The sequence below is a fragment of the Leptonychotes weddellii genome, chromosome 3 (assembly GCF_054177405.1).
Source record: "Leptonychotes weddellii isolate Sample4059 chromosome 3, ASM5417740v2, whole genome shotgun sequence".
NCBI lineage: Eukaryota > Metazoa > Chordata > Mammalia > Carnivora > Phocidae > Leptonychotes > Leptonychotes weddellii.
In genome coordinates this window covers 87,056,239-87,067,865 of record NC_138371.1, presented here as the reverse complement: position 1 = coordinate 87,067,865, position 11,627 = coordinate 87,056,239, and the positions used below count along the sequence as shown (strand labels likewise).

At 49.4% G+C, this 11,627-nt stretch overlaps 1 protein-coding gene across 8 annotated transcripts in view; it reads left to right on the top strand.

Annotated features, from left to right (window-relative positions):
* The first annotated feature begins 2,303 nt into the window (after positions 1-2,303).
* The window catches only part of MGAT5 (alpha-1,6-mannosylglycoprotein 6-beta-N-acetylglucosaminyltransferase), a 332,440-nt gene continuing 323,116 nt past the window's right edge, over positions 2,304-11,627 (top strand). For 6 of the 8 annotated variants that reach the window (XM_081814571.1, XM_081814572.1, XM_081814568.1 and 3 more), the window contains exon 1: positions 2,305-2,692. The gene's annotated coding sequence lies outside the window, so the exon portion shown is untranslated. Of the gene's footprint in view, positions 2,693-11,627 lie in introns of all 8 variants that reach the window. The other 2 variants (XM_081814574.1, XM_081814573.1) reach the window with 2 other exon arrangements.

The following is an 11,627-nucleotide window of genomic DNA, read 5'->3' as shown; positions in this document are numbered from 1 at the left end:
ACTTGCTTGTATGGACAGAGTTGTGTTTTCTACATTTATAATTGGGCAATTATCTAAAGTATGTTACACGGGACAAATATATGGAAAGAAGTAGAGCAGACTTAGCAATACCAATAGACACTGTTGCATTGTTATGAAGTAATCCCAAATATCTTCCTTTTTTTAACCTAACATCCCTTGTTTACAAGTGGTGGAAATGCTAAAAATCAATCACTATTCATCAGGTAAGCATGACCTTGACCATCATCAGCCGGGGCTTTCACTATTAAAATCCCACTGTGCTATTTTCTTCCTCTCTAAGTTTGTAAGGAATTCTCTCTTGAGAGGACATGATGAAATATACAACTCCATCTTAGTAAGCATCTTTACATCTAAAAGCAATGACCTTTAGTAATTATTAATGTAAATTATAATCTTAACTTTGTAAGAAAAACAATGCAGATAGTATTAATGTCCTTCAAAGGCATTGTAAGTATATTATTTATACAAATAAATAGAAGATATATAATCTAAATATATTTGTATCATACAAATACACATAATTTGTGTACATATGAATATCACACCCTTACACTTTTTCTATATACACATACATTTTTTAACAAGATTCTGAAATAATAACCATATGTAATTTCCTCTATAGCAGTGGGTCTGCAGTGTTTGAATGACTGATGTCTTTCAGAAATCCCTAGGTAACCAGGTGGTACAGTTATTAACCACCCGCTGGAACTTGGCTTTGAAGCAAATCTATTAGGATTAGAATCTGCACCATCCGTATTCAGAGCACAGAAGGTCTTGGCCACCAGATGTCACTATTCTTCTATTTCCCTCCCCATGCCCTTAGAGCTCTGAGACCTTTTCTAACAAGGGACTGAGGAAAATGCATGCCTCCCAACGTTCCTGGGATTTCACCAAAAGGTCTTTTGAAGAGGAATAGTCCTGCCCATGCAGATTTCCTTGGGGCTCTCAAATATCACCTGGACAGTTTCTGACAGCTGAGGATCCAAGTGGCTGAAAAGTTGGGGCTCATCTGGTCAAAAAATGTTAGAGCCTTTTCCTTGAGCTTGAAGTTAAAGGTAGGACCGGCCTAATGTGCCTTGAGCCAGAGCTAGCTCAATGCAGGAGAGACCATGAAGTATGATCTACCAAGATCCTGGAGTCTGGAGACTTCCCTAACCCTTGGGTGGCCCTGAGAACTCACAAAATGAGAAAGTTGAGCTAAGTCATTTCTAGGGTCTAAAAATTTCGTGATCCTCAGTTTTTAAATGTCTCTGTTGAGGAGTGTGGGCAGCAGAGTAGGGTGATCTAAATTCAAGACAGAAGACCTCAGGAAGGACAGTGAAATCAGGGTGGAAAAATCCCACAGGGAAGGTAAGGGGAAGTTGGGCATAATTCTCATACAGTCACCTGATGTAGTGACTGGTTACACAGCCTGAAACGTGCTGGGGTTATGAACCTTGTCATGTTGACCCTTAGGTGATCCACCAGGCCATTCTCCCTCCCTTCTAGATCCTACTTAACAATGATCTATAATGTTCTGATGTACATGTATGACTATCTCTCCCGGGGCTTGGTTGGATTTAATATGTCCTGTCAGTCAATGTTTGTGGCACCTTCAGGGCATGCGATGTGTTTTATTTCGTTTTGAATTTACAATAGTACAGTGTTCAGCTAGCTCATCCAGCGTGTTCATAGAATCCAAGGGCGGGAGGAAGAAAAAGAAAGAAATGGAATTCATTTATCGAGCGCCTACTGTATGCCAAGTGTACCTAAGTACTTTACATATGCTTTCTTTCATCTTCAAAATAGGCTCCTGAGGCAGCATTATGCTTATAGATAAAGAGGCTGAATTCAAATGGTTAAGTGACTTGTCCAAGGTCACAAAAACCAAGTGGTAGACTCAGTGGCTACCTGTAACACATTCTACGAAGGAAACTGAAACTCAGGGCACTTATTAAAGTTGTATGCACCTGTAAATGGGTGAGGCCCCAGTCGTCCCTCACTGGGCTTCACTGGTAGAGGGCCCCTGGTGCTTCGAGGCCCCTGGACTGCACCACTCTAGAGGATGCTTTGTCATATGAGTATTGGCACACTATCCCCGACCTTGCTAGCATATTGTTTATGGCCGGGATTAACCTGTCTCCCTCGCTCCTTTCTCGCTTTGGGCTGCGGGACTGAAAGGTTGCTAAAAGTCCTCTCCGACAGAGTTGAGAGTTTGCAGACGGCCCCTGAGAAGCTGGGGCGTTCCGAATTGGCTGAGCGCTCTGCTTGGGAGGGCGGGGAGTTTGCCGAACGTCCCTGGCCAGAATCCCTGCCTTCAAGTGCCTCGAGCCAGAAGCGGGGAGAAGTTGGAGACGTTGGGCTGGGAGGTGTTGGGAGAAATTGCGGACAGACTCCCGCCCTGCTAGGGTGAGCCCCCGAGGAGCGTAGCTACCGCGTCCGGGCTGTGTGTGGACGCGCCGCGCGCGGCCCCGCCAGGGCTGGGAGTTTGCAGACCGTCCCTGCCGCGGCCCGCTCGGCGGCGGCCCTGCGGCTCCCGCGGCAGCCGCGGCGGCCCCGGGCGCGATCCAGCCCAGGTAGCCGCGCCGCAGGCTCGGGGCGCCGCGACCCCGTACCCCGCCTCGTTGTGGGCCCCGCGGGGACGGCGGCTGGCGGGCGCTCCCTGCTGCTACTGCTGCTGTTCAACAAGGAGGTGAGAGCCACTGGGTCGGGGTGATCGCGTCGGGCTCGCCATCCCCGTGGGGAGATGCACGCAGAGGGACCGCGGAGGGCGCGGGGAGCTGGGCGCCGGCGGGGAGAGCCTACACCGAGGGCGGCGCGGCCGGGGGCTTCCGCCTGCCGCCTGCGTGGGTGCCCTGGCTGCGGCCGCTCTGCGGGACCCGGGAGTGCAGCGGGGGACGCGCCTTGAAGCGCCCACCTGCCTGGGGCAGCCCTCCCCAAGAGAAACAGCAGGCCCCCAGGGCCCTTGGGGAAGAGGCTTGTGGGCTTTTTAAGGGACTGTCCAGAGGAGGCTTTGGTGGCGCGGGCTGGGGATGGCAGATGGGCGCTCGGACCGCGGAGGAGCCTGGTGGGGTCACGCTGCGGGTGTGGGCCGGGCTGGGGTCTCCGGGACCGGGGCGCGCAGGGCGGGCTCAGCCAACGGCCGGTGGGGAGGAAGAAGAAGGGAGGCTGGCCCGAGGCCCAGAAGAGGAGGGATGCGACGGACCGACGCTCGGGGCTGGGGGACCAGGGAAGCCCGGGGGAACCCCCTAATCCCTTGGGGCCGGTCGCCCGCCCGCGACCCGGTCAGGGCGCTCCGCGAGGCTGCCCGGCCGGAGAGGCTGCGGGGAGCGCAGAGCCCACACCCGCGCACACACTCCCCGAGAGCATGCTCAGTGCGGCCCTGGGAACTTCCTGCCGAGTAGCGAGCCGCCCCGGCCCCTGTGGGCCCCCCTCCGGGTCCACGGCGTGCTAAGTTGGGGGCGAGCGAGCGCGCGGGTGGGGGGGCGCGGCGCCCGCCTGTCGCCCTTTCGTGCCCCTGGCCCCTGCTTCGCTTTTGCTCAGATCCCAGCGCTGCTCGCGCCAACCGCCTCCGCGGCTGGGAACGGGGGTGTGGATGTCATCCCCCGCTCCCCGAGGCCAGGTCCGAGGCCGGGAGGCCAGAGGCCTGGCGGTGCGGCCGCTGGCCTGGTGGACTCGCTCTCTGTGCACTCGCCGAGCGCACGGACCCCGCGCCGGGAGCAGACTGGGTGGAAGGGGGTGTGTGAGCCGGGGACGTTCGCGCACACACTTGCTGTCACACACAAAGCCGTGGTTTCGTAGCTACCGCGCGGAAGAGGGAAGAGGTGGCGCTTGCATTGTCCAGCCTCGTTCGGAGCGCCAGCGGGGTGCTCAGTTCGAAGCAGGCGATGCTTACGTTTTCAGAGATGCCGGGGTCGAGGTCTAGGGCCCGGTACTCCCGACACTGATTGCCAAGCCCGGCGCGGGGCGGACACTGTTGTGAACACCCGGCTCTGGCAGGCACTTACGGAGCTGTGAAGTTGGGGAGGGGAAAGCTGAGGTGTGTATGGGGTTCGGGTGGAATGGCAACAGTGCACCTGGAAACACTCAGATTCGAGTAGTAGCGGCAGGATCTCATTGTAAAGAGAGGCAAGTGGGAAGCCGGTGTCCCCGCCTGTGTTCATTGTCAGGACCTGAGGGACTTGGTTGGATTTTAGTCCGAGAGCACCTCCCCCCACAAACCACCACCATGTTAGCAACTCTATCACCCATATCTTGAGCCTTGACGCAGGATCAGAACTGCCTTGTTTTTAATTCAAGAAATCAAAAAACAGTTTTTCCTGACAGGCAAACCCATCACAGATCTGTCTTGATAAATGATTTTCACCACCACCCCCCACTTCCTTCTTCCCTACAAATTCTTTTTATTGTTATTGTTCAAGGCTGAGATAAGCACCCTTAACTTTGGCACTTCTAGGATTAGAGCGAAGCTCTATTTTCTAGAGGCTTTTGTAGTTTTCTCCAGTTACCAGCTTGCTGTCCGGGTAGTCAGAGTGAAGTGGAGAGGTCCTGAAAAACGGAGTGATAGAGGAGGGGGAAGAAGGTGCCATTTTTGCCCCTTTTAGGAGCTGGGACAAGAGGAGAAGGGAGCTCCTCTGCCTGACACTTGACTCTGGCAGAACTGGGTGGCTGGACTTAAGGTTTAGGCTCTTCCTCTGGTCTTCACCTTTGTTCCAACTTGCCTGGGTTTGAGACACTTAGGCCTGGAGTCAGGAGGAGAAAGGAGTCTGCAGTCCTGGTTTGGAGCTTTGCGGGGTTTGCATCTACACCAGGCACCTGCTGGTTGGGTTGGTGTTTAGGCGGACGGGGAGGGCATGAGGGCTGGGGGCTCTGCCCAGATCTGCCAATGGCGTCTGTGCACCCCAGCCCCGCTGCCAAAGCAGCTCATGGGCTTTTTGATCTCAGCAGCGCACATTTCAAGTGCTTTGTGTTTGAGGTGTGAATACAGTACATATATATATTCACACATATGTATGTGTATATACGTTTTTATAAAGAAGTATGTGCATATGCAATGTTCTTCAGTAGCATCTTGGAGCTGGAAGGGACCTCAGGAGATCATAGGAATTCAAATTTTCTCCCTTCCCATTCAGTTTTCTCTGTTTAAAAATAACTAAAGCAGCCTTCTGCCCAGCTGGCCTCCAAAAGCATGGAAATGCCAGAGTCCCCTGTGATTCTAGCAGGGTGGGGGCTTTGGCTCCTCCCCCGAGAAGTGTAGCTCCTCAGGATCCCTAATAGATGTCAGTCATTTAACACCACCTTTCCAAATGCTCCCTGTGGCTTGGGATCTAAGTCACTGCAGTGTCACCCTCAGATTGATTTTGGCAGGGGACAGACAGTGTCCAGTGTGCCCGGCCGAGATGTCCAGAAAACTGCGTGGAGCAGTGATCGTGAGACTTGCGTTGGGAAGTTCATGTCCTTTCTCACTCTGTGGTCATCCAGGCAGGTGGTTGCCCTGCTCCGTCCCAAGAGATGTAAAAAGCAGTGCGGACTCATTTTATTCCCTCTTCCTTGTGTGTCTTGGCCTCCTGGCTCTAGAAAGGTGGGGTGGTGGGGGGGGGGGTGAGGGGCTTCCTGTGTCGATATTATTATAGGAAATCCCAGGAAAGCACATACTGTCAGGAGCTTTGTCTCTGGGGGTTTGTTGTGTATGTCAAAGTTTGAGAAAGGGTCCTTGTATCAGGTGAAAACTTAACTGAGAGTTTTGGCTGACGGAAGATGTATGTGTTCCAGAATCCAGGAACAGTTGAGAGGTTTGGGTCACAAATAAATTTGACGCTTGTCAGTGCAAGTTTTACTAGTCTGCCTTTAAAGTTCCTAAGTGGCTTTGAAGTATAGAGTCACTCTTAAGAACCAGAAGACAGTTGTACTTTTTAATGTGTTGGAAATTGAGTAGCGAGCTCCCCAACCCTTCTTGAAGTTTCTAATCTAGGTCTTGTCCCTATTCTATATGGCATCTTGTTTTAACATCAAGAATCGGAGCACCATGTGACCTCTGCCTGCTGCAGGTGTGTTCATTGAGTGAGTTTGTCCTGCAGCGCCATGAGCCATGCCCTGTGCTGGGGCTGAGGATAAAGATGTCCTTCTTCAAAATTACCTTTTGAACTTTTAATTTATCTGACCTTCTCTTTCTGTGTGTTGATGCAAACTAAGAGTTCTTGGAAGGTAGCCAAGGTGGGTCCCAGGAGCCTTAGTACTTTAACTATGTTCTCTCAGCTGGAAGCGTGGGGACTTGAGCTCCACTTGAGCTTCTGTGGGCCGTTTTATTTATTTGTTTGCTTTTTCACTGCTACAATTAAATTCATGTTTTCCTGACTTTATCACATCTGGAAAGCTGTATGTGTGCATGAGAGGGGTTGGAAGGATCGCTTTAGTTCTTCAAACTCCCAGAGCTCTCTTATCTGAACACATGACCTTCTGGAAAGGGAACAGGAGCCTTCCTTTCAAGGCCGTTTGTCCAGCCTGAAAAATCAGCACAGGCAAGGGGGATAAGCTGCTATGGCCGGGTTTGGTGGAGTTCTCCCTGTAAACTGCCCCCCCCTTCCCCCCTCCCCTGCCATGCTTGTGTTGAGGCCTGCCGGACCTTGGCCCCAGCTGGGGTGGTTCTCAAGGATGGCTAAGGAGTGTGTCTCCATCCTGTTGCCCATGCACTTAGGAGTGAGGTGTATTCAAGTACTTTATTACTTGTAAGAGTTAAATACTGGTGTTTGCATTTGATTTACTAAAAAAAGAAAAAGTCCGCCCTTTAAGGTTACCCCTAGAATAGATTAACAGCCTCACTTTTGCATCCCTCTGTGATTTTTTGTGGCTGGCCCTGGAGGGAATGTGTGCCGCCCACCCACTCCTGTCTCAGCTGCACTCCTTAGTGGTGTCGTTCTGAGCACAGACGGCTTATAAGTCCTGTCACGCCGGTAAGATGCTTTTCCTAAGTATCCTACACAGAACAGTCTTCCACGGTAATAGTGTTGGATCTCTTTCGTGTCTCAGTCCACTCATGGGTGTGTGTTGTGTTGGTGATCGTCACAGATATTACGTGTCCTTGTGGAGAAATGTCAAGAGGTGGGCAGGACCATAGAGATGGGATGAAAAAATTTACCTTCTGTAATTGACCTGATTGCATATGTTTCTTTCCTCTTTCCTTTACTACTCCCTACAATGGTAAGGTGGGCACTGTTGTCATTCCCAGTTTATATATTGGGACATGAGACGTTTGTGAGGTTGTGAAACCTGGCTGTGGTCACACACAGCTAGCAAGTGACAGGGCGAGGATTTGAACGCGGGTGGGCTAGGTCCAGAGTCCATATTAGCTGGACTATGCTTAGTTAAGGCTAGCAACCTCATCCTGAGCTGTCAGCACTTTCTTTCCAACCAAAGCCAAGAGGAGCCTTAGACATTCAGGAGTTGGAAAGCAGCTCGGGGAGATCCCTCTGGATTTCTTCTCTTTCTAGCCAAGGGCATGGCGGTGTAGAGAGCGAGAAGGGCTTACTTGAAGTCTCATCAGCCAGTGGGCAGCAGTGACAAAGCTGGGTTTCAGTTCTGACCCTTGGTCCCACAGGAACAATTGATAACAACTGATAACAGTTGTGTGCCTCCTTTGTTTGTAGAAATGATTCAGGAAGCAAATGCGCTGGTCATTTGGCATCTGCCCCTCCCCCTCCTAGAACCTCCCTGTGCCTGTGAGCTCATATCCAACTTCACCTTAGAATCTGGTGGGGAGCAGGTGGTTTGTCTAGATCTTTTCACCATCCCCAAACGGGAGAATCTGAGCAACTTAAATTATGCCTTTAAGTGACATGTCCCCTTCTTCATGTCCTTAAGTTTGACATCTTAAGAATACAGTCTGGGATGGATTTTACATTCACTCTTTTTTTTTTTTAAGATTTTATTATTTTTATTTTTATTTATTTGACAGAGAGAGAGACAGCGAGAGAGGGAACACAAGCAGGGGGAGTGGGAGAGGGAGAAGCAAGCTTCCCACTGAGCAGGGAGCCTGACATGGGACTCGATCCCAGGACCCTGGGATCATGACCTGAGCCAAAGGCAGACGCTTAACAGACTGAGCCACCCAGGTGCCTCCGCATTTCACTCTTATGTTCTCTCCCTGCTTCTCTTTGTGTGTGTGCGTGTGTGTGTGTGTGTGTGTGTCTTAGGGCTCAGCATTGATTTCAACTCTACAGGAGCATGGGGTAGGCAAGAGGTGACCTGGCAGGGGCCTTAGGGCTCTTTCTTAACAGTTCCAATAAAGAGCCAGTGAGGACATTCCCACAGTGTCTGTGGAATCCTGGAAAGACTGCTGAGGCCTTGGAAAATATTCCTCTGACCACTGGGATCACCGTACTTCGTGGAGTCTTCCAGTTGGCTGTGACAGCAAGCACCATTTCCCTTCATTTTACTCCTTCCATGTGACCAGGATTATACAGGGCAAACCAGGACCCCTGCCTATTCCTGATTCTGAACATTTCTGGTTAACAAATAGTCCCTAGCTGCTCAAGGAGTTTAAAGTCTAGTTCTGGTCAGGGCCCACATGGAAGAGTTCAGTTCAGTTGGGAGGCAGTATGCAAATGAAGAACACATTAATGCAGCCCATGTGACCACTTTGGGCCTCAGTTCTTATGTTGAAAAGTAAGAGGGGATTGAATGAGCTCCAAAGTTCTGTTCAGTCCTGACGTTGTATAATCCTCTACATATGGCAAGGGAGGTGTGGAATAAAGAAAGAAAATTCCCTTACTGAATAAGAAAAAAAGATTGAGGAAACACTCAAGTTGTTTTTGCTTTTGCTGGTAGACTCCCTTCAGTATACAGTTGAGATGCTTACCTAAGAAGAACCAACCCTTTATTATCACTCTTCTTTAGGGATGTTTATTTTTGTATATTCAGAAATAAAAAGCCTTGGTCCTTACTTCTCAGCCTAGAAATAACCCGTTTCCCCTAGTGAAGCTGTTTTTTTCCTTTGGGGAATTGAGATTCAAAGAGCAGAAGATGACCAGGCTCCCAGAGTTCTGTGGTTCTGTGGCACAGTGCCCTGGGGAAAGTGGCTAAGGACTTACCCGGCCACAAGCTGGGCCAAATTCTGTGTACATACCTTCATTACAGCTTCCCTGCGAAACAACTACATTCAAAGAACAGAGAGTTTGATATCAATCTCCTTGTAGCTGCTTTTTTTTTTCCCTTAACCATCTGTTATTTTCAGTTCCGATTTTTTTTTATTTACTAGTGTTCATGCCAAGGAGTTTTCTAAATGACCGACTCTTTCTCTTACGCATCTTGGTTAGGAGAGGATTATCTCTACCTCATGCAAAGTATATTTCTGTGTCCCTTCAGTGCGTTTCTTCGTATTTCTTCTGTACTTCCATGGGATTTCCCTTGCCTCCTCTCTTCTAATTTTTCAGAGCCACCAGGGTTAGTGGCAGCACTAAGTGGGGATTTGGAGGGGAAGGGCCTCCAGAGGTGACATTTTGTGGATGATCTTTCATCATCCATTACTTAGGATGTACAGATAGAATTCTCTCGGGTGAATGTTATCATTTTTCTTCTGTAGATTCACCATTCTTTTTTTTTTTTTTTTTAAAGATTTTATTTATTATTTGACAGAGAGAATGAGAGAGAGAGAGCACATGAGAGGGGGGAGGGTCAGAGGGAGAAGCAGGCTCCCCGCCGAGCAGGGAGCCTGATGCGGGACTCGATCCCGGGACTCCGGGATCATGACCTGAGCCGAAGGCAGTCGCTCAACCGACTGAGCCACCCAGGCGCCCTAGATTCACCATTCTTTATTTGCCTTTTTTTTTTTTCCCCTGGCCAATAAGCTTCAGAAAGGGCAAGTTTTTTTTCCTAGGTTGGTTTAAAAAAAACAATACATCTTACCCCACGGGCTTTTCAGAAAGGAGTATGGAACTGTAGAAGGCACACTGGAAGCTCCATTGCCTGGCACACGGCTTGTGCACATGACCAGTCACATGATCATCGGTGCAGCCGGGCATCATGGGTAAACTGCCACCATGGCAGGCCAGCCTCTGCAGTCAGCTGGCTGTCTTCACGTAGGTCAATTCAGTGTTCTGTGAGTCCGGTTCCTCATGTGTCAAAGAGGCATCTCAGCTTCTCCTACATCTGTGGGATTCTTCTAGTGTGCCTTCTTGGCTAAGCTCAGCCTGCTTATCTAACTCTGCTTCTTTAATCTGTCCTTCATAGGCTGAGGTGTTTTCCTAGTTTGGAGGGCCTGTTTGGTTGTGCTTGTTTACGGCTCTGTTGTTTAAATCCATCAGTGGACTTTTTGTAGACATTTTTTTTCTCCCTTACTGTGAGCATAATTCATGGGCTTATGGACCCATTAAATCGGGACTCTGTGTGAAATAGGGTGTATGTGTGTGTGTGTCCGTCCATGTGTATATACCAGTAGGGCATATTACCCTATTGTCATATTATCTACAAAAGGAAGTAGGAGTGATCAGATTGGAGCTGCAGATCTGGAGCAGCTATCAGTTAAAAGAAGTCTCTAGAAAGTTTGTGTGGAAACATTTTGTTAATATGGCTTTTCCCTAGCACATGCTTGTCAGAGCTATAGCTAGGACATCTTTGAAGATTGTATGGGTAATGATTTTATTGCGCTTTCCTATAGACTGCAATAAAGTATTTTCTGAGTTGCTTATTCTATCATAATACATTTTCTCTAATTGCCCCTATAACCAGAATCAGATACAGCTTTCCATTTTTGATGCCACGCCTAGTTAGTGTTCTCCAAGTTCCAGTTTCTTCCTCCCACTCCAGTGGCTTCAAGAGAGACTTTTCGGTTCCCTTATTGTCAACCTTTAGTATAAAGATTACAAGATTATGCAGTCCTTCTGTTACTGCTGTAACAACTGCAAATTTAGTGGCTTAAGGCAATATAAATTTATTTTATAATTCTGTAGGTCAGAGATCCAACACAGGCCTCTGTGGCTAAGATCCAGTGTCTGCTCCTTCTGGAAGCTCTAGGGAAGAACCCAATTCCTCGCCTCTTTCAGCTTCTAGAGGCAGCCCACATTCATAGGCTTGTGCCCCCTTCCTCCACCATCGAAACCAGTAATGCTGAGCTGAGTTCTTGTTCCTCTGCCATCAGCCTGGCTCGTTGACCACAGCTGGGAAAGTTTCTCTGATATTAAGGATCTGTGTGATCAGATTGGGCCCACCCGGATAATCCGGGATAATCTCCTCATCTCAAGGTCCTTAATGTAATCCTATGTGTCCTGTAAGGTAACATTCACAGGTTCGAGGGATTAGGACATGAACATCTCTGGGGCCATTTTTATGCCTCCCACAGTGCTCAAAACTCTGTAAAGAAATGTTTTTTTAACTCTTTATGTAGAACCCCTCCTTTCTGTCAAGGAACTTTAGTGTCATAGGAAATTTGCTTATTTCCCTCATCTTTTTTGACTATATTAAAATGGACTGTTTGTAGGGCGCCTGGGTGGCTCAGTTGGTTAAGCGACTGCCTTCGGCTCAGGTCATGATCCTGGAGTCCCTGGATCGAGTCCCGCATCGGGCTCCCTGCTCGGCAGGGAGTCTGCTTCTCCCTCTGACCCTCCCCCCTCTCATGTGCTCTCTCTCTCTCTCTC